General features: G+C 44.4%; 1 long non-coding RNA gene across 1 annotated transcript in view; it reads right to left on the bottom strand.

Moving 5' to 3' along the window:
• Positions 1–24,162, bottom strand: part of LOC149857553 (uncharacterized) — a 135,787-nt gene extending 111,625 nt beyond the window's left edge. Inside the window, exon 1 of the long non-coding RNA XR_016444064.1 lies at positions 23,947–24,162. This is a non-coding gene — a long non-coding RNA (uncharacterized LOC149857553). The remainder of the gene's footprint in view (positions 1–23,946) is intronic.
• Between the last annotated feature and the right edge of the window lie 1,106 nt (positions 24,163–25,268).

The following is a 25,268-nucleotide window of genomic DNA, read 5'->3' as shown; positions in this document are numbered from 1 at the left end:
GGGACAGACATTTCATAACCTGGTTTGAGTGAAATCAGTTAAGTCTGATACTACATTCAACCAGGTTTATCTCACACTAGTTTCAGCCTTTTTCAAACTGATTTATGTGCACTGAACATTTGTTTTGTTACAGGTTTAAACCAGTTTCTGATCACTTAAACCAGTTTATGTGTAATGATTGCCCCTAGGCCTGGTGCTTATATGAGATCACCTAGGGCTGCTTGTACATGCCACGGGGGTTGAATTCAGTTCAGTTCTCCCTAAATTGAAACAGTGGGTTTTTAAAAATCCTTACCTGCCTCTTTGGCGGGCAGGCAGTGGGGTGGGTGAGCTGCCCGTGGGCTGAGCAGTCCCAGAGCTGCATGGGGATCCCCAGGTGGCACCCGCCCACTGGCACCTGGCCTGGGCAGTCCCAGGGAGCCCCACAGCCGCAGAGGGAAGCACTGGGCCCCTCCCCAGCTCATGTAGGCAGGCAGGCTTCGCAGAGAGGAAAAAAAAAGAAAGATCAGGCTCACCACTTTTTTTCTTCTTCTTCAGTGAAGCCTGCCTGCATGGGCTGCCGCTGGGTCCCACAGCCCCTGAGCTGCATGGGGCCTGCCAAACCCCAAGCACATTAGCTTCCAGAGCCCCAAGCACTGCTGAACTTTGTTAGGTAGCATATTAAAACACATTAGAAGTATTTTATCTTGCTACGTATCAAAGTCATTTAAAGCAGAATATGCCACTGAATGTGCAAACAGTAACACCATTAAAGTGGTGCAAAAGGATATTTAAGCCATGTTAAAGTACATGCCAATTTTGTGGCATGTACAAAGGCCCTAGGGTCCTAACTCCAGCTCTGCAGCACTTGTAAGTGCAAAGGGGAAACTCTCCTGCAGCATGACAGGTAGAAGAGAAAGAGCCTCTAGACAAGTCTAATAAGCATAGACTTTATGGGTCTGAAACTTCTCCCTGAATCATTACAAATCCAATGGAAGTGAGACAAGGAGTTTTAACTCTCATGGGTTGATTGGAAATGTGATTCATGTGTCACCAGTGCCATCCTGAGTCTGCAGAGAGTTTGAAACATTAACACAAGATAGGTGGACTGCCCCGTTCATTTTAACTGCAACCTCAAGGAAGGAGGGGAGCTATAGCAAGCTGTGGCTGGAGTCCTTGATTGCTTTAATTCATCTTTATTCAAGAATAGCAGGGGATGGCACAGTCCAGGGTTGAGGAGCAGCAGTTTGTCTGTAGGAGCAGATCTGGAGTAGCAACTGAAGTGTTAGGTCCTGCAAGGAAAGATAAAAATGCACTGGCTTGATGGCAGAAGGTGGCTAAGACCAGAATGCATGGGTGCTGCAGTTCAGGACTATAGTGAGATGCATTGCCAGAGCTGTAAGGGTTTCCAGGACTAGAATCCCACTGCGCTGTATGTAGGTGAGGACAAAGATCCACTGACAGGTCTGCAGCCCAGGTCACTGCCAGGAGGAGAGCAACTCAGAATCAGTATTCACAGTCAGCATTATGGGGATAGAGGAAGATGCTGCAGTGGGAGCTGCATATTGGGACTGAGATGTATCAGCAGAGCAGTTCAAGGCAGGTGTGGCAGGTCAGCACACGACCACAATGACAAGTGTAGCTGAGTGCATTGTTCCTGGTTCTTGTCACTTATTTCTCTCCTCCTTGAGCATCAGGCTCACCCTTTAAAAATAAACCTGACATTTTAAAAGCTATTTGCACTCCAACATTGCTAGGAAGGGTACACAGAGGGGCTGTCCTGTCTTTTGGCTCGCAGTTCACTGTGCTGAATAGGACTGTTTAGCCCATCTGCCTGTTGAATGGGGAGTTCTCCTAGCTTTGAAATCTATGCTGAACCATGATTTATTTCCTGAGTAATTTAATGTTTAACGAGCTCTGGGAGAGCACCGGAGAGGGATGGGGATTTTGCCAAGTGCCCCCAGGAGAATTTGTTCAGGGATGGTGGGAAATGTTCTGAGGCAACCAGTTTCAATTGTACTGTAAAGATGAGGGGAGGAAGCCTTAGGGACAGGAGACTTCTCCGAAGGACTTTGAAGACTGTTATAAAAATAAAGAATGCAATAAAAAAAATATATTTATATTTTCCCCCAAAACTAACAGAAGAGGAAAGACATGAAACAAAACCTTCACTGAACATAACATCATGAACGAAACATAAAACACACCCACAGGCATGGGAGACTAAGTTGTATGTGTCTAGGGATAAATAAGTGAAATATACACCAATCGGGTAGTTTGCTCAGGAGGAGTGACAGAAAGCGGAGGGGGGGAGGATTGAGAATGAAAGAAAGGAAAAGAAGGGGGAAATGAAGGCAGACAGGAAAGTCATCAGGCAGAGGAAACAGTCCCTGTAATAGAGCAAAAGAAGGAGGAAAGAGATATAAAGAAGAAATTAAAAGAGAAAGCATCTGAGAGCGAAAAAAGGAATCTTTGAAACAGAGAAGGAGTCATTGTTCTCTCTCACCTGTTTTTCTGCTTTCTCTTTTGGCCTGAGCGTATCCCCTGGTGACTATAATGTTTCACTAGCTCACTGTACAGCCCAGAGAACAGTGCTCCTGCTGTACCACGTTTGCTTCCCCACTCCAGTGGCCTTTGTCATACTGGTGGCGAGGCAGGCTCAGCAACCAGTGGGTATGATAAAGAGTTACTTTGCAGCCAAATGTTCACCATATTGAGATAGGCCTGAGCTGCCACATTTGAATGTGAATTGCAAAGTTTAGGGGCTAGGCTAGATTCATGTTTTGGGGCAGGCCTGCTTTTGGCTTAAAGCTTGGGTCCACTTCTGATCTCATTCACAACAGTGTGTAAACTGGGGTAATTCCACTGAAGCCACGGAAGTTAACTTGGTGTGTGTGACATGAGACTCCAGCCCATGTTATCATCTTCTGCACCAGGGACCAATCTAACTCCCCTTGTCCAAATGCAAATGATTGCACAAGGAAAACAAAATGAACAGGCAAGGCAGGGTCTCCCCAGCTGTAGTAATCATCTGGTCTGAACTCTAAATAAACTTGGATTCACCTCATCACCAGAGAATGGATGATGTCCCCATGTTTAAGAGTCTGAATTGGCAATTGCAAGTATTTGAAATTTCATATGCAGTGCGCAACACTATCTTTGCCTTGTGCCACAGCCTCATGTATTTGCTAAGCAGTGGCCTAAGGGGCTACTTTTACTATCTCAGGCATAAACACAGCCCTCACTGAAATAACTGGAAGTTGTGCATGCCTTTGGGAGACCAGGACTTTAAGAGCCTGCACAGAGATACCCCACTGACTCAGCCTGTCATTCAGGCCAGGTGGGCCTCATTAGTGCAATCCCAGGTGTATAAAAGGGGGTGCATGTCCTGAGCTTAATCTGAGAAACTAGACAGGAGGTTTTGCAATGTAAAATTTTACAATGAGACAGGAAGCATGAGAATTATATTTGGCTACTTTACAGTTGAGAGCAGAGGGAAACATGAGGGTATAATATGGATTAGAAGTGAGGTAGACACTGTTCATCTAGTGCCTATGTAAGAGTTGCCTGTGATAGGAGTTGCAGCGATTTAACTGAGAACAGAATTTGACCATCTGTGGTTGCATCTACACATACTATTAGCACAGAGCAATAAACTCTGGTGCACAGCACACAGGAGTTTATTGCTCTGGGATGCCACATTTGAATGTGTACCTGGGACCGCAGCAGGTTGAGCTAGATCAGAGCAGCCCAAGAGGTCAGCCTGCCAGCTGGGCAGGGTTGGATTTTAACCCTTTAGTGGGCCATAGGCAAACTTGTGGGCCGCTACTTTTTTTTGCTCAATAACAATAATATGTAAAATAAGCACAACTGGGCCCATTCTTCACTTAGGGCCCTAGGCATGTCCCTAGTTTGCCTATGTGTTAATCTGGCCCTGAGCCTGGGGCTTCTCTGACCCATCTCAATGTGCTGTGGAGGGGTTGCCTGGGCATGAGGGTGCTCTAGCTTAGGGCTAGCCAGCAGGCAGCCCCTGCACTGAAGAATGCTCAGGCCCCACCAGCTGCATCAGCATCTACACATGTACTAAAGGACTCTGCCATAAGATAGCACTTGTATTTACAAGTATTAACCTGGGTGGAGTTAATTAATTTCCTGCAGTCTAATAATCCAACACCTGTAGATGTTGAGCCTTTACTGCAGACCTAATTAGGCAGTTCTGCAGTTAAAGTCTTGTGTAGATGCACCCTGTGTCTCTAATATAGAAACAAGCATTATTATAATCAAATATAAAGGCTAAGGAAAACAGCAAGAAAGAATAAAAACATATTTAAATATGAACGAGGGCACAATCTATCTACAATAAATTGAAGCAAAATGCTACTGTTTCTACTTGCTACAGGCAGAGTTTGGAGAAACTAAAAATATAGCACATAAAACACCAGTTGCACTCAGCACTGAAAAGCAGAGAATTTCCTGTATAGCATCATTCAGTTGAGAAAGAGAAAGCCTTTCAGAAACCAAACAACAACATGAGTTAATTTAGCATATCCATTTCTTCCCCTGGTCATGGGAAAGAAGGGGACTAATACAGGGCCATGGATTCTTCCAACTTTAATGGCTAAGCACTCACACTGTGCTGCAAAGAAAAATCTCCTCCAAACTTTTAACTCAGTTAAGACTATATCAGCAGTGAGGAACTGATGAAGTGATAAGCCGGGAGTGGTGTGTCCCATTAAAACTACCTAGAGCTTTAGTCTGAATTTCCTTCCCCCAAGACAGCCCACAGCCAAATGATGTGAATTGCCCTTCCTCATTTACAAGACTCAGGCTTTAGGAGCTTCTGTATTAGTATCACAGCCAAAAAACACACTCATTATTGTGTTGCAAAGGGACAGAAGTGACACACAGTGACAGGTCGGGATTACACCAGGAGAGTGATTTCTATAGCTAATCCACTACTGCCTTGTACAGTGACATGTACATGAGGGATTCTTTCAGATCCCTCCAGCTGCCCTCTTGACACATTGGCAACATTCAGTATATGCAGTAAGCAGGCCATCAGAATGGTGGATGATGGACTTCCAGGCTGAAACACCCCTACCCTTTTAAACACATATAGTGTGTGTTATATAATGGCATCTCAGTACTTTGGTTAGTAGAGCTTCTCAACACCCTCATGAAAAAGACTCCAATTTTACTGATGGGGAAGCTTCAGTTGACTAAGGTTACACATGAGTCAGTGGCAGAGTTGGAAATTGGCATCCAGAACTGCTTCCACTCAAGCTTGAAATACTAGAAAAACCCCCTTTTTCATCCCTGGATGTTGCAAGGCTGAATATATCTGTTCTGCATACAGTAAAAGGGGCAGGTTCCTCCTCCTGATAGAAGGAATAACTAGTTTTGAGAAGGAACTTAAATGGTTTGTGAAAGATTATATAAGGTTGATTCCCTGGATTTGTCTTGGATTGACAGGGAACTAGACTCACTGACCCCAGTGGTTCCTTTCTAGTCCTATATTATCATATAATTTCATAGATTTCATAGACATTAGGGCTGGAAGGGATCTTGGGAGCTCATCAAGTGCAGCCCCCCACCCCAGGGGCAGGAAGTCAGCTGGGGTCAAAGGATCCCAGTAAGATAAACATCCAAATATCTCTTAAAAGAGTCCAGAGTAGGTGCTTGCACCACCTCTGGTGGCAGTCAGTTCCAGGCCTTGGGGGCTTGGAAAGTAAAGAAGTTCTTCCTTATGTCCAGCCTGAAACGGTCTTGGAGGAGTTTGTGACCATTTGACCTTGTCATCCCATGGGGCGCTCTGGTGAACAGGCATTCCCCCAGATCCTGATGTACAGCCCTTTTATACTTGTAGGCAGCCACTAGGTCCCCCCTGAGCCTGTGCTTTTCCAGGCTGAGGAGTCCCATGCCTCACCTCTCATCATAAGGCCTGTTTTCCTGCCCTCTGATCATGCGCATGGCTCTCCTCTGGACTCTCTCAAGCTTCTCCACATCCTTTTTAAACTGTGGGGCCCAGAATTGGATGCAGTACTCCAGCTGAGGCCCCACGAAAGCCGGGTACAGCAGGAGGATGACATCATGGGATTTGCTTGAGAAGCATCTATGGATGCAAGCCAGTGTTTTGCTCATTTTACCAGCTGCAACATCACATTGGTGGCTCAAACATCACATTGGTGGCTCAGTGTGTAAGGTAAGGATAATGTAATGAAGGATATGTTGAGGGGAATAAGGAAGCTTCCGCCAGCCGGGTCTCCTCACAACAGCTTGAGTTAAAGGAGAGCTGTCCATCTTCTAAGTGGCTGGCAGATGCATGCTGTGGGGGTGCTGGGGCTGCAAGCGGGGCCGATCAGGCCAGTCATGGTGAAGGCTGCAGGAGTCAGCACGGGATGGGGCCAGGCAGGGCAGCAGTCCGGGGTGGTTGGGGGAGCAAGCAGGGGTGGGGCATGTAGGCTTTGGGGTGGGGGGTAGCACATCCCCCCAGCACACACTCTGAATGCCCAGCTGCCAGACAGGATGAGACCTGCTCACAGGAGCTGTGGCTGCAGGGCCAGTTGTTCCCACATCCTGGTTAGTGAAGGAGTCAGGGGGAGCTCTAACTGCTCTATGGTAAGAAAGCCAAAGGCAAACAGCAAAAGATACAGGTATTTAGAATCCTTTTGATTATAATGATAGAGACATTGGTAGGCTTCCAAATTGCTTTAACACTGTAGATATATCATTGCCCAACTAACTCTCTCTCTCGTGCTCTCTCTCTCTCTATATATATATAGTGGTCTTTTGTTTTATTGTGGAGGGACATGGATTTCAGGGTATTTTACAGAGTGACTGTGGGATTTTTTTATCAAGAATTTCTTTTTGTGTGGACGCGCCTCTAGGGACTTGACCAGTAAAAACCCCTTGAGGCATTTGTGAGTCAGCTTGTAGTAGAAGTCTGTCTACTGGGAATTTCTTGGTGCTATCTGCAGCCAAGGCAAGCCCTATAACACAAAACAGGAAGCATAAGACCAAAGAATTATCTCTCCTATTTGTTGACTGGTCCAGCAGTTTGATAGGCAGTATAAGCTCATAACCAACTTGTAAGAGAGGTGAAAACAGACCTTGGATTCAGGGATGTTTCCAAGTTGAGCTATTACAGCTGCAAACCATTATTAGGAACACTTACACAAACTAACTTTTGTCACCAATGTCCATATAATTTTATGGCCCTAATCTATCCATCTCATCTAATACATGGATATATAACCCATATTTAAGTAACGAGAAGTGACAGGCTATGCATTTCTTTGTGATTATAGCATATGTCATAAAGCTACAAAAGCTCAAGGCAATAATCCCAAAGAAACACATTGCCCCAGGGTGTCTCATTACTATTATGAAATGAAATTACAATTTTAAAAAGTAATCAAAACATTCAAAGACCTTTTTATTCAAGCCAGTGCTATGATATAACGGACAGCCAATCAGAATTTCTGGATCTGGCCATGTTGCAAAAGCCATTTATTCATTGTGTAGTGACATACACACCACATGTGCTAATGATAACCAGGTTGCAAATGACTTTATTTCTAAAATCTTGTTATAAATGGCACCAGCCTGTGATAAGCAACATTATTTTAAGCTACCCATTAGCACTCTACCTTCTTATCTCATGTCAGGGCTAATTCTCATATTACAAGTATCAGTGAATCTTTCAGACAGCCACCACTTTAAAAACCCATTCAGCAGCTTCCTTGTCTCTGAAAATGTAGGTTTCATTTTCCCTCCTAGGTTAGGTACAGACATTCAAAAAACCCTAGGCAAAGTCGATCCAAGTTATGCAGTTTTCTGTAAATGGAGTAATTTATAGTGGTGATAAACAGAACAGAACATTCACCCTTTGGTGGGTGGGAGGCAAATTTTAGACTGGGTTTTGCCATTTTTAAACCAGTCTGTGTGCTGAACTTCTGTTCTGCTATGGAAATAGACCAGTTTCCAATTGCTTCTGGTCCACTTCTGGGTCTGTTGCGAGCACACTGGGGAGACCGCCGTGCTTCTGTGGGATGCTCCATGCACCCCAGCATTGCAGTGTTCACGAGCTGCCTGGTACCTTGAGATATGTAGAAAAAAGATTTAAAGCTGTGTCTATGTCTGAATCGCTGAATCTTTCCGAATCGATTCACAGGATTCCAGTTCGATTCAGAGAAATTCACGCGTCCTCTGATTTGATTCAGATTTGGAGGTTCAGCCACCAAATCGGGCTGAATCTCTGCCAAATTGAATCAGGAACTGAAGCTTCACACACCCCTATAGGTGATTATTGCTATTCCTATTGCAGCAACACCAACTTATGGAAGGAAGGGCCTTGTTGTGCCAGTGTACAAGTATACACAAACAGCTTTCAGCCCAGTAGGTAGGACAGACAAAGGGGAGGAAGGGAAACAGAGACAAAGTGACTTGCCCAAGGTCTCACAGCAGGTTGGTGGTAGAACAAGGCCTAGAACTTAGATCTCCGAACGTCCGCTAGACTATGCTTCCACCCAACGCACATCACATTACTAATACAAAGTTAGCTGAACTTTTCCTTGTGTACCTTCAGGGTTGTAATTGATGGCAGTCACTCATCGTGGTGCCCTGTGACCAGTGGGGTCCCTCAAGGATCTGTCCTTGGACCCATACTGTTCAACATCTTCATTAATGATGTGGACATTGGAGTCAAGAGTGGACTGGCCAAGTTTGCCGATGACACCAAACTTTGGGGCAAAGCATCCATGCCAGAAGATAGGCGGGTGATCCAGGCTGACCTGGACAAGCTCAGCAAATGGGCAGACGAGAACCTGATGGTGTTTAACACCGAAAAATGCAAGGTTCCCCACCTTGGGAGGAAAAACCTGCAGCACCCTTATAGGCTCGGCAGTGCTACGTTGGATAGCACTACGGAAGAAAGAGACTTGGGGGTCATCATTGACCACAAGATGAACATGAGCCTGCAATGTGATGCTGCGGCTAGTAAAGCGACCAAAACGCTGGCTTGCATCCATAGATGCTTCTCGAGCAAATCCTGGGACGTCGTTCTCCCCTTGTACTCGGCCTTGGTGAGACCGCAGCTGGAGTACTGTGTCCAGTTTTGGGCTCCACAATTCAAAAAGGATGTGGAGAAGCTTGAGAGAGTCCAGAGGAGAGCCACGCGCATGATCAGAGGTCAGGAAAACAGATCTTACGATGACAGGCTGAGAGCCATGGGACTCTTTAGCCTGGAAAAGCGTAGGCTCAGGGGTGATCTGATGGCCACCTATAAGTTTATCGGGGTGACCACCAGGATCTGGGGGAACGTTTGTTCACCAGAGCGCCCCAAGGGATGACTAGGTCGAACGGTCACAAACTCCTGCAAGAATGTTTCAGGCTGGACATAAGGAAGAATTTCTTTACTGTCCGAGCCCCCAAGGTCTGGAACAGCCTGCCATCGGAGGTGGTTCAAGCACCTACATTGAACACCTTCAGGAATAAATTGGATGCTTATCTTGCTGGGATCCTATGACCCCAGCTGACTTCCTGCCCTTTGGGCAGGGGGCTGGACTCGAAGATCTCCCGAGGTCCCTTCCAGCCCTGATGTCTATGAAATCTATGAAATCTATGAAACCCAAGAGTTGGTGATGGAGTAAACTTTTATAAAGCCGTAGCCAACACACATCTGTGCAGAGAAAGATGTTAAATACCCATATGCGAAAAGTATGCACAAACATAGCAGTTTCCAACCTTGGGTCACAACCCAAATGAGGGTCATGGGGGCAATGCTGGTGGCACTGCACACAAAGGATGAGTCGCACCGCATGCCGAGAGCTTCCTCACCCCTGCCTCCAGCCACCGCTGCTCCCAGCAGCGGGTTGCAGCAAAAAATGGTTGGGAACCACTGCACTAACATAACCATGGAGAAAGTTTATTTCCAACTCAAAGTTTAATCACACATTTTATGAAGTTACAAGTAACGCAAAACCCTAGGCTCATGCTAATTAAGCTTTCAGGCCATTATGGGTTCTATATGATATATAAGAGGCTATACCATTTGAAACTACTTCATAGTAACAGTTAGAGAAAAGTAAACTATTTTCCCAAGCAAATATTGGAAAATCTTGATGCCATACCTCATTTTGCCCAGCAGTTGAAACTGTACCACTGAAAGATCATGTGGTAGAGATCACAGTGGCTCAGCACTTCTTTGTTTTTAGCAAAATTAAATTGAGCGCCGTGAAGCTTATAGCCTGGTGCCTTTAGGAACATAGGAACTGCTATACCAAACCAGACCCTGCTGTACATCTAAGTCTTTGTTTCTGATAAGCCAATATCAAAAGAAAGAGGTTAAACAACTACAATGGAAAACTATGTATTAGCACAGGGGCAGGCAATTATTTTGGGCAGAGGGCCACTTACTGAGTTTTGGCAAGCCATTGATGGCCGCATGACAGGCAGCCAGGGGCAGATAAATAATAATTTTCTAAATTTTTTAGGGGCCCTGCGGGCTGGATAGAATGGGCTTGCGGGCCACATCTGGCCTGCAGGCCACATTTTGCCCACCCCTGTATTAACATTACCAAGAAGCAAGTTTCTTTCTAAGACAGTCTTTTTGAGGAGCTTTTTTGCATATTTTGCACTGACGTTAAAAGCCTTTGTGTTGCATATAAACACTCACCCACCCCAGGAGACTGCAAGCTTCTCCAGAGCACTGATGCAGACGTACATAAAAATACAAAAAGGAGTTTATTATTACTTTGAACTTTTGCCTTTCTTTTGTCACCTTCCACTTTAGACAAGGGTTTGAAATGACTGTCTTGCAAGTCCTGTGGAATGAATTTTGTGATTATATATGTGATATAAATAAACAAACATTTTACACTATGTATGTAGTGTAATCCTATATTTCCCAGGCCATTGGATATAGTTTATATATACCATGCAATTATGAACCTTTGCCTTCTTCCCCTGCACTCTGCCCACTAATCTCCATGGGGACTATCCCAAAATGGTGAGCCCCTTTCAGACAACCATTTTTTAAATAAATGGAGGCTACACAGAGGAAATGAAAAAAGAAAAAAGGACAAGTTTCTTTCTCTCTTCCCACAAGTAATGGCTGGAGTACAGAGATTGAGGCTTGGGGACCAAGGCTGACTGTTAACAGTCATGGATAAATGACAGGTTAAGGTACAATGTCTTTAATGTCCAGTGGGATGCAAAGTTTGGAACAGAGCCCAAGTCTGTTCTGAAGTTTATCTGAACTTGGAGCCTCATTAGAAAATGCCAGATCAGACCCTGTCCAAAGGCACAACAAAGAAGGAGAAAAGACTCCTTGCATCTCTTAGGCAAAGATCAGGACAAATACAGATTGTGCAGCATGCTTCTAAGACAGGAGTAATTAGGGGCAAAGGTCTGAGTGATAATAATGTTCACATAAGGACAGGCATATGTGAATGAAAAAGAACTAAACAACAAAGTAATTGTGGAGCAACAAATTGGCAAACCTTTTCTGTGTCTCTAACTTCCCTGTCACTAAGGGACTACCTCCCTATTTCCAGACTCCTCAGTCTTCCACATTAGGAAGCATCTCTAAATTATACCTTTCGGCACTACAGGCTCCATTTCTGCACCAACCTTTGGACTTGGCTGGGTTCAGACTACATTATAAGAAGCAGAGATACATCACAGCAGGGCTTCTCTTATTTTTGTACAGTGTACACTGCAGTTCAACACAGATTACCTCACAGACACCTCGCCTTCCATTGGCATAGGCCTACAGCATTTCTCTTATATTCACAATTACTTAACCATTCCAGTTAGTCACCTAAGCAATTGCTTAGGGACTGGTTGTCATCTTGGCTGAGGCACCAGGGACTGAACTGAGAACTTCCAGAGCTAAAACACCGGCTTCATTAGTTCAGGAATGTTATGCACACTAGGCATTTTTACACATGCTTTGGGAGGCATGGGGGAGTACTTTAATTAGTGAGCTGCGCTAATTAAAAATACACGAGCGTCATGTGTCTCAGTGTCCCCACACTGAAAAATGGTGGCAGGGTACTTTTAACTAAAGGTCATCAAATGAGTTTTAGTTCATAGCGCCCTGCCACCATTTTTCAGCACATGGACGCTGATACATGTGAGGCTAGAGTCTGCTCCAATCCGCTGGATTTCCAGGACATTGGAGCAGGCTCCCTGCACATGTATAGGAACCCACTAACATTAAAAATGCTGTTAAGGTAGTTTTAATGTCATTTGATGCAATTTATAACCAAGAGATTAAACAGAGATCATATATTCAACAGCATCACATAACAAGCTAAGTCTCCCGAGATCCCCAACAAGAGCTCTGAGGACCAAAATCTGATACCTCGTATAGAACAAATGCATGCAATTATTGTTAGATAATCATAACCAAAAAGGGGTGGTATTATACTGGATTCCAACATGGTCAGATATGTTGCAACATGGTCAAACATGACTAGCATTGCTCAAAGATTTTTCTTATAGAACTTACTTTTTAGGGGAAGTGATTTTTTGGCAAAATAGAAATTTTAATGTAAAAATTACACATTTTCATAGAAAATGTTTCAGGTTTTAACAATATCCTGCTCAATTTTGATGTTTTGGAAGAGAAAAAAAATCTTTAATGAAAAGTAAAATGTTTTGTTTTCATCCAATTTTTGTGGGATAATATAATATTTCTTAAGTAGCTCCCTGAGTGATTGTTGACTAGAGCTGGCTGTGAACTGGAATTTCCATTCTATGAGAAATTCCAACATTTTGATTTGTTCTAAGTTTGCATCAGAATTAAATGCCCATATTGTCCATTAAATGAAAATCCCAAGAGCTTTTGATTTGGGACCATCAAAATGTTTTGTAAGGACAATACTGAATAATTTAGTTTCTTTTTTTTTACATATATTGCATGACAATCTTATGTATCTGTTATGGTAACAGGCAAAATAATAAAGTTAAAAAGGATGTTCTTGTTTCAAGAAAGTAAAACTTCCAGTCTTAACAAAACAAGAATCAGAATGAATCATTTTGGCTTGTCCTAGTTAAAAAAATCATTAAAATTGTCATGTCCCCATGAAAAGTTCTGAATTTGTTAAAAATGCCTTTTCCCCCACAGAAAACTTTCATAGAAAGTATACTGACAAACTTTACTTTTGACCTATGTCTTTCTATCTCCACTCAATATTTAGGCACTTAATAAAAAACTTGCGTATAACATATTTCATCGCAAGATCTCAGCACCTTATAAAGGAAGGTAATTATCATTCTTTTTCCTCATGATGCAGACAAAGAAACTAAGGCCTAGGGAAGTAAAGAGATGTAACCATAGTCACAGAGTGGCGAAACCAGAAACAGAGGCCAAGCATTTTGATCCCCTGCTTGGTGACTTACCCAGTGAGCTTTTTCTACACTGCCGTTCATGCATTTGAATAGGGAGCCGGAATACTTTTAGGATCTCCTTTAGCTCAATCTTCATCAGGCCTGTTTCAGAGACCTGCAGAAACTGGACTCATCTATAAAGCGACTGGACTCACCTATAAAGTAGCTTTGTAGGTTTAATTTAATAATAATAAAAAAGAATATCCCAAGAAATCCCTTTTCTTTTCTGACAGGACCTCACAGGAAAGAAACATTAATTTCCAACCTGTTTCTAAACACACTGACAGTGGGTGATTCAGCTCAGTTGGAGGGGAAAAGGCAAGGAAGGAGAGAAGCAATATGTACAGGGCTGGTAAATGAGGAATTAATTGAACACTTTCTGTAATTTCCCCCCAAAATTCCAGTTCAAACCCAGACTTTCTTCTTTTCAGCTGACAATACGCCTCCTAGCACAGGGGATTTGTACAGTGATTATTACAGCCGTTTCACTCCAGTGCTCAGCATTCCTCCATTTGCTCAACTCCTTGCTGTATTTCATAGATTTCATAGACATTAGGGCTGGAAGGGACCTCAGAAGATCGAGTTCAGCCCCCCGCTCGAAGGGCAGGAAGTCAGCCGGGGTCATAGGATCCCAGCAAGATAAGCATCCAATTTGCTCTTGAAGGTGTTCAATGTAGGTGCTTGATTACTGTTCAATGTAGGTGCAATGTATTACTGCCTCTACCTTCTGAAGCAACTTCATTTCTACCTCTTTCCCCTCGCTTAGCCCCATATCGACTCCAGGTCTTATCCAGGGATGCTGCTTTCTGCTGTCGGGCTCTTAACTCTTGACTGGAGACAGACACTGCCTACATGAGAGGTGCGTATGTTCCCGGGAAGCTTGTCTGGCTTATAATGGGCAAACACTGCAATAAGATTCGTCCCCCTAGTGGTGTCCGCAGAAAGGTGTTTGGTCAATGCTAGCTTGTGCTGTATCCTATTGGGTGAATGTAGGTGACAAGTAGAGCTGCGCAAAGCTTCGGTCCCTGATTTGATTCGGTGGAGATTCAGCCCGATTTGGTGGCCGAATCTCTGAATCTCAATCGAATCAGAGGACCCTTAAATCTCTCCGTATCGAATCAGAACCCTTCAAATTGATTCAGAGATATTCAGCGATTTGGACAGAGAGACAGCTTTAAATGTTTTTTCTACATACCTCGAGGTACCAGCATGTCTCGTGAACGCTGCAATGCTGGGATGGATGGAGCCCAGATCCAGTGGCGTGTACCGCAACTCTAGAGGACATCAAATATTCCCAGGCCCCAGCCCCGCACTGTCACCACCCGCCCATCCCGCTCTCAGAGTCAACTCCCCACCTGACTGCGGCCCCATCCCATCTGCCCTGCCCACATGGCTCCCATGCCCCGCAGTGAGTGCAGGGAGACAGCCCAGGGTGCCCAGACAATGGGGCTGGGTCCAGCAGCAGCAGTCAGGAGGAGGCACTGCTGGGGCTGCTGGGAAATGGAGTCCAGCAACCATGCTGCCCCAACTCTTCTGCAAACCTGGGTTTGGCAGAACTGGCCTCAGCACCACTGTTCAGGCTGCCCCACACACCTGGGCTAGGCAGGGCCATAGGACATAGTGTGGACTAGACAAAATGCCTTGGTGGGCTAGATCTGGCCCACAGACCATATTTTGCCCATCCATGGTCTAAGCACTCAAATCAATTTGTCTAGTGGAGGTCTCCTTACTGTGAGATTTAACTGATTGGTATTGCAGGGTGTAACGAGCAGTTCCAGCTGTCTTGTGTAGGGTGACCACCTTTTCAAAAGGAGAAGGTGAGACATTTGCCTGCCCTCCCACTCTGCACTCCCCCTGCCACGGCTGCCACCGCCACTGGACAAGAGCTGAGCAGAGTGGAGTGGGAAGCAGTTGCGGGATGCCTGCTGCAGGCTCTGGGCTCCCTGCCCTGCTTTCCCTCAGGAGCCCTGTGCTTGCCGCATGTCCCCTGTGCACCTGGCAGGGGGCACAATTTCACGCCACTGCTGCCACCCCTGCTGCTGCCATGTGGACAGGGGGTATCTCGCCATGACAGCACATCCAGTACAGGGCTCCTGGGGGAAGGGCAGCAGGTGGAGGACCCTGAGTCTGCAGCAGGCAAGTCACATCTGCCCCTGCCCTGTGCACATATCTGGGGGGACACATGCCCCCATGCCCTCCGCCCCCCTGGACAAGCCACTCATGGCTCCATCCTGCTCCCTGCCCCATCCTCATGCACCGCCCTGGCTAGGCAGCACCCCCAGCCCCTGTCCCACTCCCTCCCTCACCATGAGGACCACAATTTGCCTCCCCCCATAGATTTCCATGCAGGGAGCTGCTCTCCACACTTCTTGGCTGTATTTGCCACCTACATGCATGTATGTGAGCATGCACATGGATGTAGCACCCCTTGCATCCTGCTCCTGGCAGCCCCTTGCAGGCTGGAAAGCTGTTAGCCTGCAAGAGGACACCCGCAGCTTCCCCATCCCTGCAGATACTGTGAATCCAGAATAAATTGTGTCCTGGTGTCATACAGCCTGGGACAATGGGACTTGAGGTTCCCACTGAGGATCTGTCCTGCCCAATTAGGGGCAGGTGGTTATCCTAGGCTCATGTCTGATCCTCTTGAAAATACAATATATCACAGAAACTATTTTCAACAGGGGGAGAGCAGGCCACCAGAAAGGTTGGTGGATGCTGGGTTATTTTATAGCTCATGAAAAGGCAGAGAGACTTCTTTCTCTCAAAAAGGGCTTTATTGCAACAACACACACACACACACACACACACACACACACACACACACGGGAAGATGGATGAGAACTTCCTGTTGATGTCATCACGTCAGCCCTCAGGAAGGAGGTAACCCTTACTACTGCAGATGCTGTTTATATGAGCAAACTCGAGCAAAGAGATGAGGAAGTCGGGTAGCCCCATGGAAAGAATCTAGAGGTACAGTCTCCTCTTTGAGCTCCTCTTGCTCTAAAAACATAATAATTAGACCCTCACCCTGACCAGGAGTAGATTACTACTCCCCAATCCACTGCTGATTTTATCTCCACTGGCCATTTTATAGGAAGAGAAGAACCACTTTGTTTCCACACCAGAAAGGTTGCTTCAGGGATGAGGCAAAAGAGGAACACACATGGCATTACTCATTCAAGGCCTGAAAGTCTCCTGCAGGGGCATATATTTGAAGACAGGTTTTATTTCCCCTTATCCTTTTGCATGGCTGTACATACAAATCTAGTTTGAAAGCAATGGGCCTAAATGCCCAGATTTGTGGTAGATTTTTGGAATCCTGTTTAAAAGAAAAAAAAATGAAAGCTGAAAACAAACTATTACAAATAGCTCTCACATACGCATCTGTTATTCTTCTTTGTTACTGACTAGTTCTCTGTCCAGAGACTTCTTTTAGAGCTGAGTTTTAGGAATAAATAGAGATCTTTAACTCTAGCAGCTGCCACTCTAGGATGGGGAAAAATGATTCGGGTTGGTTACTTCACTCTTTCCTTGTCTCTTGAGAAAATAAGGAATTGCAAGTCTGGTGCCAGAAATCTTCCCTTCCCTTTTGTTTCTTTCTCTCTCAATCTCTTCCCTGGCTCCCTGACAGCAAGCTGTTGCTCAGTACCAATTATCGTTCTGGTCTTGCCCGGATGAGATGAGGAGGACTTCAAACAGAACAAAGCCAGTCGATTGCATTCAAGACAAGGGTACAAAAGCGACATCTTCTGGACTTCTACCCTAATGAGACCAATTTTTTTGTCCAAACATTTGAAGCGAAGAGGTGCCTTCCATTGCAACCTCCTGCTGGGATTAATATTATTATCCAGTCCACTCCGGTTAGAAATTAAAACAAAGGCATTTGCCTCTTTTAATGAGAAGTGACAGTGGCTCCAGCACTTCAGAAGGGAATTAGCAGAGGAGGCCTAGCTGTGGAGCCCGTCTCCACAGAGTCTTAGCCATAGGCCCTCCTGCCCTGCACTGCACACGAGATCAAAAGGCCATCTACCTGCTGCTGAACACAAACTGCTCAACCCCCGCCCCAAAGTCTACTTACCCTCCCCTCTGCCCTTCCCGTGACAGATTGAAAGGCAGAATATTTGAAAGACAACTTGACACAGGCATCCCCCCCGCAAGAAATTAGGGAGAAAGACATGAATAAGCAAAGAGGTAACTTTTTTTACTTCCCTCTAGGTCTGATTACATAGAATATCTAGAGTTACAATAGTAATGATTATAAAGAGAGATTTCGGAGTGGGCTACAAACCTTCATTGGTCCAAATGTGAAAAAAGGAATTTTGGGGGGGGAAAAAAGTTATATTTCAAATACATTGTCATAGTGAACATTTTGAAACGGGGCTCTTCCTTGCTGCAATATTCTGTGTGTGTAACTTTTAATGGTATGTTTAACACTGTTTTTAAAAATTGGTTATTCAACAGTTTCAATTAGGGAAAATGCAAGTTTTGATAAATTAAACATGTTTACCAGAGCCAGTTTTTCAAGAACAATTTCAGAACGGTTTTTGCTAAAAATATTGAATAAAAATATTATTTTTGGAATATATTTTAAGGCTTATTGCTTTCTAATCCTCTCTGCATGGCTTCATATGCGTCCATCTCTTGCCCTCAAACTGCATGGTATTATGAGTGCTCAGTATCTATTTTTAATTTAATGATTCAACCACTCAGACTTACATTTGTGTACCAAGGTGAGATCTCTTCTACTGATATAGTTCCTAGTAACACAGGGTCATTCTCGTCCAATACTAATTTCCCTTCTTCAGTTATTTCTACTAAACTAGGTGATCTGCACACCATTGCAAAGCATCTTTTCTTGTGGCATCTCTTGCATTCTACATTATTGATGGACATTATTGCTAGGGACCTACTTAAATTGTGGTTTCACAGAATTCCTGGAAACTGCAAGAAACAGCATTGTCCACACTTGACAGGAAATCCGGCATTGGCCATAATTTACTGTGAAATCAACAAAAAATAAAGGTGTTAGTGACATAAACTGAATGAAGGCACCCTCCACCAGTCAGCAGCAAGGGTTGGGTCTGCTGTCAAATGCCTGCAAAATCAGCTCCAAGTACCATGAGCAGACTGCAAAAAAAAACTTTGTCTTGCTGCACCTTAGGTAGGTCCCTAATTATTGCCAGTCATGACCTAATGTTTTGCCACAGCTGCTACAATAAATTCCTACCACAGTGTTTTTTACACTTTCCTCTTAAACAGCTGGTACTGACCAATGAAATAGGATGCCGGATTATACGGACCACCTTTCTGACCCCTTCGGACAATTCATATATTATATTCATAGCCAGTAAGCCTAGAGCGTCCTGGATGTGGTGGAGAGAAGAAGCTATGATGGTGGCAAATTTATAGTTTCCAAAGAATCATCCTATGGGAAAATCTGACATTTTTACATCTTGTAGTAGTCTAGTCACATAACTGGCCAATAATAAATCATTCAATTGGATTCGGCTTGTTTTCTTTCATAGTTTTGAACAGATCATGAAATTTCCCAATGTACTTGTTATTAGAAAGGATAAGACAATAGTTGTCAGTGTGCAATTCATTCTTTGGTGCATTTGTTGTAGGGGGGAACAGGGATTTGGTTTCATTGTAACAAAGTCCTGTCCTGGGATCTAGAAGGGAAGCCTCCAGGAAGTTATATATGATTATATGTCACATAAGTAAAGGCTTTCTCCTGTGGCAGTCCGGGAAGAATCTCTTCTATGGTAGTTTAAGGCTTCTGCTTCCAGTCTGGTATGGAACAGAATTACAAAGGCAAGTGAGTGTGAAAAACAATGGGAGAAAAAAAGGAACCATATGTTTTCCACTTAAAATTATAGTCATCATATCTATATCTATATTGGCTGTGTGTTTTTTTTAGGGGACCTTTCTTTTATGACTGGAAATTATTTTTAAGTTGCTTAGAGTGAAATTTACCCTGGGGATCACTTTTTTAACCTTGGTGTTTGGCCACCATCTTTAAAGATGGCAGCCATGACTAATGAGATGAATAAATGTCAATATCTCAGTACCTATGTGGCCAATTTTGATTTCCTAAATTACTTTAAATAGGTATTGAGATTACTTACCAAAAAAAAAGGATGTGTGTAGGTTATGTCCCTTTGTTCTGCATCTCTAAACCTTTAAATGCAAAATAACATTACTGACCGCTTTTTAAGGCATGACATATAGCATATAATGGTATCTGCTCTTAATGTTTTGGTAATCCTACCCTTTTGTTGTTACTTCTTACCTATATTAATTTTTCATTTCTTCTTAGTGAATGAAAAGAAGAAAAATAATTAAGAACAATGGATGATAGAACAGGGGCTGGAACTTCCCAGCTGTGACAGGCGGCAATCTCTTGAGGCTGTCTCACGTTGGCCCGCCCACCTGTCTCTACAGGGCAGTCTGCTCAGTCTTGCCTGCTATGACTTCGCTGTTCCTATAAACTGATGGTAAATATGGGAGACTGTTCATTACATGCCCTGATGCCAAGGGGCACTATCTGTGGCTCTGAACCTCCCCTACACTGCAGCCCATGCCTCAGAGACCAGAGCAAACTGAGTCCAAAGTTGGGCTCCATACATGCACACACATTCACACCACCTCCCCTCTCACAGGAAGCCTCTTCCACTCTGCCACTCTCTCTCCAGGGCCCTTGGTATAATGGCCATTACTGGACCACACTCCACTGCCCTTGCTCCTCCTTGAGCAGCCCATCTTGGGCCATCAGGCTTCACTACTCCCATACTGGCCTCGTCATAGTCTTTCGGTTCCCTCGAGTTTCCCTACTCTACATGGTCCGGCCTTATGCCAAAACCCTGAGCTAATTCTGCCCCAAGCCTCTCACCGGGCACAACTTCTCATGGGGCTGGCCCTTGTGCTTGTGTCCTTGAAGCTTACTCCCATTCAAGCCTACTCAGCACACCCCTTGGGCTGTCCTTCAGCCCTACTCAGTCCCCTCACATGCACAGCCCTTCAGGCCTACTCGCACTTCAGGCCTACTCTGTACAGGGATTCCCAATGCTCTCTACACTAACCCTTCTGGGGTCTCCAGGACCTCATATCCTTGCTGGGCTCAGGCACCTACACGTGAGCATACCTGGCCCCCACTACTCCCCCAGCTGCCTGCAAAGCCCACCCAAAGATGTGGGCTGAGGTTAAGGCACCCTTCCTCATCTTTCACCAGGGAAGAAACTGGCCAGGCATTTCCTGGGGACTCCCACACCACCAGGGGCCCCACCAGGCAACCCTTCCCCAGCAGGGTGCAGTTTTAGGTCATGCCCAGGACCAAGAGCTTCCTGCTCCTACTTCCAGATGTTCCATTCAGCAGTTCAGCCAGGCAATGTTTCTGTCTCAGCTGCCAGCAGCAAGCTGCTGGGTTTATATAGGCAGCCAAGGTTCTAAAATGGCCGCCGCAAACAAGCACCTGCTGGCTGCTTGACTCAACCCTTAAAGTGGCAGGCACTGCAAGTGCACTGCCACACCAACAAACCAAGATGCTAGCACTTTTAGTTGCAGTACTACCAGAATCAAACAAGAAAAAACCTAAAACATTCAATGACGATGTGTGTGTCATATGTGAAAAAAACTTCAGTATCTGAAAAGAACCCCTTACAGCAATTTTCCCAGGACACATGGAATAAACTTCCCCAAAAAGCTCAAGAACGGAATGATTTATGCACAAGTTTTGATGCTCTTTATGAGTGAATACAGGTTGATGATAAGCCAAAGAAAGTGCATAAAAACTGTAAGTTAAATGCTGTAGGCATTAACCGGAAGCATGCACAAGAGGCACACAATCTGTTAAGTACTGCAAAAGAAACTGATACTGAAGTTACTGATAAACCAACTGAATCACAAGTCAAAAATAGTCAAGAATGTTCCTCATTTGTTTCTTCATGTGTAATTTGTAAGGAACCCTTTGAAGAGAAGAGCACCAGAGACTCCTTAGGCAACAAGTAAACTGAGAAATTTCACTGAATTGAAACGGACAATGCTTAGAAAACTTTTGTAGGCGCAGTCCAATATGTTCAAGATGAGAAAAAAAAGAATCGTTTGCAAGCCTTAGTTACTTACTGCAACAGTGATGGTAGAATATAGAAAGTGGCCGCGTTGGATATATGTCATCATAAAGACAGCTGGAAATCACTTTGCAGAGCTGTCTATAATAAGCACTTGAGAGAAACTAAAGAAGAAGATTGCCAACAATGGCAAAATGGGTAGCAGAGAAACAGTACAAAGCTTTCCAGCATCTCCGTCCTTCTCTTGTTGAGAATCTAGAAATCCGTAAGAGGATGCAAGTCTCATACACTTTGAGACTTACTCTTTGTGTTTGAGCAGCTACAAAGAGATTTGATGATCACCAATGAAGGAATCTGAAATCCTTGTGACAACAGACATGGTCTACGACCTCTGTGCAAGAAGCTTGAAAGATCAGTTTGGAAAAGACAGTGGGTTTCAGTGCAGGTATCACAGAAATGAATTGTCCATAGTTTATTCGTCCAAGCACAGAAGAACATATGTTGAAAATGCAAATAGTGAATAGTGGGGTATAGACACTCCAGAACTGATACGGAACGTAGCCAAGCTTCTTTACTTCAAGCATTGGACATAGTCTGGAATCCCATGGCCATGTGGGATCAGTGAACTGAAAGAAGACAACATACCCAGTGACATTCACAGTCTTGTGGTATTACTTGCTAATCCTCATTCTACATTTGAAGAAGGATGCATACTGATTGCAAAATGACTGCAACCAGCTGTACTTTTACTGTCTGAAGGATTGTTGCATCTAGTCACAGGAAAGCAACATTCAGTGCAAGTCACATTATCTGTGTACAGTCACAAAATGATGGGTAATAAGGAATTCATCCAGATCATGCAGGAAATGAAATCGGTATTTCAAAATAGCCTAGGGACAGAAGTTACATGTAAATTGGTTTAAATGATCAGAAACTGATTTAAACCTGTAACAGAACAGAAGCTCAGTGCACATTAACTCAGTTTCAGGATGGCTGAAACTGGTTTAAGATAAGCCTGGTTGAATGCAGTATTAGATTTAACTGATCTGAGTCAAACTGGTTTATGAAACTTCTGTCCCAGATCCCTTCCTGGTTCAAGTTAAATCATCCCAGCATGCTTTCCAGTCCTGGGCTAGGCTATGCTGTCTGTTCCAGAGAGTAGGGCTGGCCCCACCCCTCTGCTTCCTAGCTGGAGCAGTGAGGGCTGGCTGACAAGGGGGTAGTGGGGGCAAGCCCAGCTGGGGATGCAGTCCAGTCTACGGGGGTATACTGCCCTCACCCCAGGCAAACCCCAGCTGGGGTCTGGAGCCAGACTAACCTGCGAAGACTGAATCGATTCAGTCTTAGGCTTTTTGACTGTCTGTACCTAGCCATAATGATTTTCTTGATGAACTTTCAGCATGGGCGCTGCAGAAATGCTATAAATCTGACCATAGTTCAATACTTTCAGTGGATACACTGCAATCAGTTCAGCATGGTCAGTTGTATCCAAGTGAAATTGCTCCAAGTCAGCCTTGTACTGTTGTCATAGATAATGATGATTTCAGTGAAGATGGGTTAACAAGCCATTATACAAACATAATTATGGCACAAGCAATTTCATTTCACCAAGAATTAACTATTTCAGATACAACGGCCTTGGTTATACCAAAACCTGAAGTTTGGAAAAGTGTAGACTACCCAGTTATCACCAGAAATTATGCAAGTGGCAAATTATGTGCTCAACTACAACCATGGAGAGTGGAGGTTAGGTCTGAGGGAACTGTCAGCTCATCAGGACTTTACCCAATATGATTTGGAGTCTGTGCCTCTAGCACAGACTATTGGCTAGATAGTCAGTAATGATCCACAGGATGTCTATATCTATGGTTAGATTAAACTGCCATGCTCTCCTGATGATACCCTAATTAAGCAGGGAGGAAGAATGTGCAGATAGGTTCAGTTCTGAGATTCTCAACCTCATCTGGGAGGGGGTTTCTCCTTCCCTACACCCCTTACCTATTCCACACTGTGTAAGGTTGTTGCCTTGACTGATGAATAACGTTTTCACTCTAATGAAACATACAATAAAGAACAACAAAAAAATACAATGCCTTCACCTATTTGTAGCGTCTGTTGCCTTATTTTACTACCACTAATTACAGTCCAAGTCTAATATTCTCCAGAGTTCGTTACCAGCCAAGTAGGGCAGCTGTCCAGACACATATAATTAGAAAGAAAAGAAAACTATGCCCTAGTAATTCTGACCCGAGCCATGTCCTGTATCACTCAGGCTCCCTGAGTGGTTTTATTGACTCGTAAGTTTGCTTTTTTTAAAACACACATACATGCGCTGGAAGCCTGCTGGGACTTCCTATAGTATGATTGCTGGAGCCTACACAGTCATTCAACCCTCTGAATGTATACCCACACTGCCAGGCCCTTTAAAGCGGTGTTGAACCAACAGACAAAGATAGAAATTGTAGAAATACTTCACAGAAAAAAAAAAGGCGGCAACTTCACTCACTCAGAGAGGGGTCAGTGGCTTCTGCTCTGTCATCCTTCCTCTCTCCAAATCTCATCACTGCCTATGGATCCGGAGGAACCAAGCTCCTCGCACAGCCCTTAGGCTGCAGGGCCAGGCTGGCTTGCAGTGGGCCAGCCCCTATCCGGCTTCTGGGCTCTCACTACTCCCCAAGTGTCTGCAGTCCAGGTTTCAAATGCTGGCACCAGGCTCCCTCCTCCAACCTGGAGGAAGCACTGGCTAGAAAAACATAGCTCTGCTGCTGCTTCTAGCCACGATGGATTGGCACTCACAAATAAGGTAGTCTCTCGGCTTGCCGCTTTTCCTGCTAGTTCAGGCTGCTCCTTCGCTCCCTCACAGGAATACTGCTGCACTGGTTAACCACCCATGCACTTCTCCAAGTGATTCAACCACATGGAAAAGTCCCAGCATTTATTGGATATCATTGCTCTTGAATGCAATGCATGAAATGGGAAACATAAAACATTAAATGTTACACACAGCCTCCAGGCAATAAAGTTGTCATAGATATGGCGTACTGGTGCCAAAAACTTGCTGACCTGAAGAAGATACCAGTGATTCAGTTGCTTGCAGATCAAACAGCGTATAGCTATATTGAAGAAAAGAGATGGCCTCATGTGAAAGGGGTACTTTGTAGCTTTCACACAGAAGTGTCTTATCTCAATGCTCTAAGAAAGAGATATGCAGGTAGTTGTCTTGAAGAATTAGCTGTTGCTGCAGGGGGTGTGGCTGCAGGTAGGGAGCATAGAGCATTTTCAGGTAAACATTACAATAGAGAAATGCACCTCCACAAACTAGTAACAGAAGGTTTACTGAGTATGGTAATCCATAGTTACCTTCAAAAGACTCCTCAAGCAATTAACAGCTTGAAACAGTTAATAGATATCGCTATAGAAAATGGACATGATGAATTCATCAGTTAAACTGCTTTTCAGAAATTGGTACATTCACTGTGTAATTTGGGTGCACCCAAGTATGTGCTCCCCTCTCCAAGTAAAAGGAAAAGCTAGCTAGTAGGCCTATGCAAAGCTGCAGGTGCTGATTTGATTCAGAAGAGATTCTGCCCGATTCGGTGGCTGAATCGTTGAATCGGAATTGAATCAGGAGACCAATGAAAAGCTGCGAATCGATTCAAAGCTCTATTAAACTACTAAAATACAAAGAAAAACTGGCCCCAAAATATAAGGTGGTGTCACAAAATATGAGGTGCTCTCTCACAAGCCTGAAGGGAGGGGGAAGGAGAAGAACCTCTGTGCTCCCCAGGCCTACAGTGGGCCCAAAGGCTGTCTCCCTAAGAGAATCCC

This window comes from Crocodylus siamensis, chromosome 9, assembly GCF_052110815.1.
Source record: "Crocodylus siamensis isolate JL-2025a chromosome 9, ASM5211081v1, whole genome shotgun sequence".
NCBI classification, from domain to species: Eukaryota; Metazoa; Chordata; order Crocodylia; family Crocodylidae; genus Crocodylus; species Crocodylus siamensis.
The sequence above is the reverse complement of the archived record's forward strand: the minus strand, read 5'-3'. Positions and strand labels throughout refer to the sequence as shown.